Source organism: Chrysochloris asiatica, unplaced genomic scaffold (assembly GCF_000296735.1).
Source record: "Chrysochloris asiatica unplaced genomic scaffold, ChrAsi1.0 scaffold00039, whole genome shotgun sequence".
Lineage (NCBI taxonomy): Eukaryota > Metazoa > Chordata > Mammalia > Afrosoricida > Chrysochloridae > Chrysochloris > Chrysochloris asiatica.
This window is the reverse complement of record NW_006408557.1, coordinates 22,450,188-22,456,284: the sequence shown is the minus strand read 5'-3', so window position 1 is coordinate 22,456,284 and position 6,097 is coordinate 22,450,188. Positions and strand designations below refer to the sequence as shown.

The following is a 6,097-nucleotide window of genomic DNA, read 5'->3' as shown; positions in this document are numbered from 1 at the left end:
GAGGTGGTCTGCTCCCATAAAGATTTACAGCCACGGAAACCCTGTACAGGGTCACTATGGGTCGGAATCGACTCGACAGCACTTAACAACAACAATATCACCCTCAACCACCTGGTCTATCCTACATATCAGTCAGAGGGGACGCTGTTGAACAGAATCAGACCATCATTCAATCCACTGTTCAAAATTCTGCAGTTGTCTCCATCTCACTAGAGAAATGCCTACAAGGTCCAACAGGAGCCCCCTCCCACTACTTTTCTGACCTCCTCCCTACTGCCACCTTTGATCACCTGACTTCCGTCTCACTAGTCAGCTGTTCTCTGAATACCACAGGCACACTCCTACTTTAGGGCCTTCGCAGTGGCTGTACCCTCAGTTCGGAATGTTCATCCCCCATGTATCTCTTGGCTCCCAACCTCCTTTAGAAATTTACTCAAATATCACCCCCTGTGGAGGCTCCTCTGGGCCTCTTTATACATCCTACTCTGGCTTTATTTTTCTTCCCAGTATGTCCCAGCATCTAACACAGCATATTAGAATTGTTAAGTGTTGAGTCTGTTCCAACTCATAACAATCCTATATAGGGTTTCCTAAGAGCAGCTGGTGGGTTTGAACTGCTGACTGCAGTTATCAATCCAGTGCCTTTCCTACAGCACCAGGACTCTAACACAGCATAGCGACTCCTTACTTACCCGGCTCCCCACTAGAAAGCACACACCTCAGTCAAGGCCATAGGTTTTGCTTTTGTTTATTACCATACAACTAGCTTCATTTGTTGAATGAGTGACTAGCTAACATTTATTGAATGCCTATCATGCATTAAGGAGCCCGGTGACACTGTGGTATAAGTACTGGACTGCTAACCAAAAGGTCAGCAGTTCAAACCCACCAGTCACTCCGAGGGAGAAAGGTGAGGCTGTCTGCTCCCATAGATTTATAGCCTGGAAAACCCTATCCAGGGTCTCCTGGTGTGGTGCTATAGGATCAGCACTGGACTGTGAATTTTAAGGTTGGCAGTTCAAAGCCACCAGCTGCTCCTCAGAAATCCTATATAGGATTGTTATGAGTTGGAACCACTGAGTCAGAACCAACTGGATGGCACTTAACAAGTTGTAATTGCCTTGAAGGCAGTAGATTTGGGTATCATGCACTAGGCACTGTGCTTAAGACCCTTGGTGATTCAGTGGGTTAAGTGTTGGGCTGCTAACTGAAAAGTAGGTAGTTCAAACCCAGCAGTCATTCTTCTGGAGAGAAATGGGGCAGTCAGCTTTCATAAAGATTTGTAGCCTGGGAAACCGTATGTGGTAGTTCTACTTTGTCCTATAGCATGGCTATGATCGACTCGATGGGAGTGGGTTTGATTTGGTTTGGTTCTATGCTGTGCTGTTTTCCACCCATATCTTATCACATTAGAAAAAAATATTTTAGGCCCCACCAATAATTCACGCTACAAAGGAAGAATGAGGTTCAGAAGGGACTTACCCTGGGGAGAGAGTCGGAGATGCTATCCACTTCCATCTGTCACGCAGACCCTACTTGAGTCACTGTCGCTATGGATGATGGGGAGGATCTGGTGTACCAGGCAAACCTGGCTGAGCAGGCTGAGCAATACGACGAAATGGTGGAATCAATGAAGAAAGTAGCAGGAATGGATGTGGAGTTGACAGCTGAAGAAAGGAACCTCCTATCAGTTGCAAATAAAAATGTGATTGGAGCTAGAAGAGCCTCTTGGAGAATAATCAGCAGCATTGAATAGAAAGAAGAAAACAAGGGAGGAGACGACAAACTAAAAATGATTCGGGAATATTGGCAAATGGTTGAGACTGAACTAAAGTGAATCTGTTGTGACATTTGGATGTACCGGACAAACACCTTATTCCAGCAGCTAACACCGGCGAGTCTAAGGTTTTCTCTTATAAAATGAAAGGCGACTACCACAGGTATCTGGCTGAATTTGCCACAGGGAATGACAGGAAGGAGGCTAGTGGCTTATAAAGCTACTAGTGATGTTGCAAAGACAACTTCCACCAATGCATCCCATTCGTTTAGGTCTTGCTCTCAATGTTTCTGTATTCTACTATGAAATTCTTAATTCCCCTGACCATGCCTGCAGGTTAGCAAAATCAGCTTTTGATGATGCAGTTGCAGAACTAGATACTCTGAGTGAAGAAAGCTGTAAGGACTCTACACTTATCATGCAGTTGTTACATGATAATCTGACACTATGGACTTCAGACATGCAGGGGGATGGTGAGGAGCAGAATAAAGAAGCGCTGCAGGATGTGGAAGATGAAAATCAGTGAGATATAAAAGCCAAGATGAGAAACCATCTCTAACCACCCCAGTCCTCCCCATCCCACCCCTTGGAAATTCCCCCATTGTCACTGAGAACCACCAAATCTGACTTTTACATTTGGTCTCAGAATTTAGGTTCTTGCCCTGTTGAGGTTTGTTTTTGTGTTTGTGTTTTTAAACCATTTTAAAAAGTTCTTAAACGCAAGTGAATTTTTCTGTGGATTTTACTGGTCCCAGCTTTTAGGTTCTTTAAGCACTGCATAGAGGCTTTTTCAGCGTTACTGTGCCAGTATGTGCCAGATACGTGGTAATATCACCATTAGAAATGGAAATTACATTTGAAAGCCATTAGACTTCTAGGTGACACAAGCATCTAAAAGAGAGTTTATCACACTATAAAGGCATATGTGGTGACATTTTTCCTTTTTATAATTGTTTAAATTGAGTTTTATACCAATGTTTAAAATTAATTGGGTATTAGTTTAAAGTGGTTAAGGGTTGTTTGGGGAGTGTCTTGTAATGGTTTTGCTGTAAAAGTGTTTCAAACTCTGCTGTGATGTTGCAACAATCTGAGGCTGCTCATTCTTGCCTATTATTCTCCCTCTGAAGCAGGTTAGCACTGAAGGTGGTATGGAAAAGCCTGCATGCGTGTTCAGTTCTGTTTCTGCTCCTTCCCTCTCCCTCTGCTCCACTACCCCGCCTTGCCCCACCCTGCTTCACTTGCTCAACCTCTTTCTTTCTGTGTGACTTGAAGCTAATTTGTATTACTGGGTATCTGACTGGAGCCACAGATAGAGAATCTGTATTGTTCTTACTGAAACACAGCATGGAATTAACATTAAACTTAAATAAAACAAAACTAAATTAAAAATGAAAAGAAGAAAAAAAAAAGGGACTTGTCCTGGCTTTCACAAGGGGGCAGCCCATCTCAATCCAATCTTGTCCATCTCCAAAGTCCTGTTCCTACCTCATTCCCCTGGGCCTGGGGGCATCTGCCTTTCTTAAAGAAATCTACCCCTTTCTCTAGCTTGGGGTACAGCTAGGGAGGAGGAGGGAATATATATGGTGGGGGCCTAGCAACAGCCTCTTTTTCTCCGATTCACAGTATCCCTGGGCTAATTTGGCCTTCCTGAAGCTTTTCCTCTGACACTCTAACCCACGCTTCCCTCCCGCACACCTTCTTCTGAACGATGGATGAGTTGTCCACAGGAACAAGTGGGAGTGCAGCAGCTATAGCTCTTTGGAACAAAGTGTTCCAAAGGAATGTTCCTGTTTATTCATTCCAAGTCCAAAGAGGGGGGCTGGAGACCCTTTCCAGCCCTGCTGATTTCTGAGACATGATTGCTGGTTTGTTGTGAGTTTGTTAATGATAAATGAAAAAAAGCACTGACATTCAGAGAGAAGGATTCTGAAAAATTCTTCTGGGAGAAAAGAAGGGTTATCTGGGGTCTTTTCAGAAGTCTTACTTTGAAGAGGCCATTCACACAGAACTGAGCAAACTCTCTTAGTGCCAAAATTGTATGATCTAACCTCACAATCTGCCTCCTTAGGGCTGGGTTTTCATTCCCTCTTTTGATCCCAAAATTGTTCTTCAAAGAAATTTCTACTTAAAACCCTGTGACTGTAAATAATAGGTGAGAAGTGGGAAAAGACGATGTCTTTAGGTTTTCAGCTTCCTTGTGGATGTCTGCTTTCCCACTTCTTTAACAAACAGTAACTTGGTGTTTGCTGTGTGCCAGGCACTGAATTTGGCTGGGGATTCAAATAAGCTAGATTGTCCCTGACCCGTGTGGGCGACAGGCAAACCAGTATGGTACAAGGGAAATCCAACTGAGGACACACAGGAGGTCTTGCGCATCGTAGGTGGAATGAATACCAAGTAGGTAAATACATGAGATGCTGTAGTCTAGAGAAGGGAGACATATGGGTATGTGTAGGTCTGGAGGGGAAGGTAGTAAATGGAAAGGTCATCAGATGAACTAAGGGGAGGGAGGAGGCATGAATGCCATTCAAGCCTGCAAGAGCACCAGGTATGAAGTAGTCTGGAATGGACGAAATGCTGTGAGTGTCCAGGAGTGAGGAGGTGAGATTGGCGCCATCACCAAGAGTCACTTATGAAGGTCTGAAGCCAGGTTAAAGTTTCAGATGCACACTGAGGGCAAAGCGGGGAATGACTTCAAGCGAGGAAGGCTGGAGCCGCGCACAGCTCTGATTTCTGAGAGCTCAACTCACAGGGTGGATTTGGTGAGGTGACTACAGAGATGTAGCACAGCTGGGGGGAAAACTGAGTTCAATTTGGATGACCTGCTGGAGCTAAAACCGAGAGAGCAGCTGGACTCAGCTTGGGCCTCTGCATCCTTGGCCCAGCATTCTTCGCTTCCACTGGCCTGAACCGTTGGGTTTTCACAGCGCAGCCAGGACTCTGCAGTCCTTCAGGACGCCTACTTGGTCGCCCTGTCTTTTCCATACTTCTCACACACCCGCCTGCTTAAGACCCTTATCGTGGGCAGTGGGTCCGATTTCTCTGTGGGAAGTCCCCTTCCTCGGGCAGCAGGGGCCCAATCTCTCTGGCACTCTTGGGCCAGATTCCGGGGTTGAATCTACAGGGGTGAAGTGGAGGCACTTTCAGCTCAGTGCCTGGCCGGAACTCAGAGCCACACTTGGATTCGGGATGAGAAAGCTGGAGGTATAGTGACATCACACAAGATGTGAACTGGAAGAGGGGGACGCAGTGCCTTGAAAACCCATGAAGACCCATAAGGGGTGTGGGAGCTGCCTGGGTACCAAGAGCAAAGAGCACTGGTGACCACAAGCGTGTCAACTCGGCTCTTCTCCCCTCTCACAAGCTGCTTTGTTCAGAATATAATCTGCCAGGAGGGAGGCTGCTCAACCGCACCCTCACTCCTCCTCCGGTGGCTATAAATGGCACTCGGAGGTCAGGCCCTCTTTTCAAGGTCGGTTCCACCCGCGCAGTTTACGATCCCGTCAAGAGAAGCGAAGCCAGATCGAACCTGCTCATCCCTCACCCTGCTGCTTTACTTGATCCTTTTTTGTGAATGTGGCGTCAGCCATGGGAGTAGAGAGAAAACGTGAGACTAAGTGGGCTCTTGTATACTATTTGGATAACAACCTACAATGCACATGAGCCGCCATCGACCGTCACTTTGCACAATGCATCCTGGGAGCCCCGCGTAGACAAGTGCGGGCCAAAGTGGGTGGACGCATGCGCGCTACATCTTGCGACACGCCTCCGGCCCAGAGAGGTCTCTGCACAAACTCTGTACGCAGTGGAAACCAGGAGCCATAGCTTCCGTCTGGGGTTCAGTGGAATGTTGGAACTGCCAGGGGTATCCGGTGAGTGTTACGTAGGAATCATTAATTCAATGGTGTGACAAATGGGGAAACTGAGGCCGTGGTGGAGGAAAGGCCTCAGACACCACTGGGTCGGTCTGTCGCACCGAGTGTGTGAAGCTGTGAGGGGTTGTTCCAAAAGTCCGGGTGTGGTGTCGTAGGATAAGCATTGAACAACAAGGTCAGCTTGAACCGCAAGGTTGGTGGTTCAAACCCACCAGCTGCTCCTCGAAAACCCTATACAGGGTCAATATGAGTCGAAACTGACTCGACGGCACTTAACAACAACAACGAAGGCCAAAAGAAGAGGCAGATTCCTCCCAATGCTACAACTGTGTGGCCGAGTTTCTCTGTATTAAAAATCATTATAATGCCCTGTTTTAATTATAAAGGAGAAAGGAGAGAAATGAAAGTATGATAATTTATATAAAGGGATTTGTATTTCATTTTA

The 6,097-nt window shown here is 46.3% G+C and overlaps 1 pseudogene; it reads left to right on the top strand.

Moving 5' to 3' along the window:
- The first annotated feature begins 1,552 nt into the window (after window positions 1-1,552).
- Window positions 1,553-2,303, top strand: LOC102819484 (annotated as a pseudogene).
- The last annotated feature ends 3,794 nt before the right edge of the window (window positions 2,304-6,097 follow it).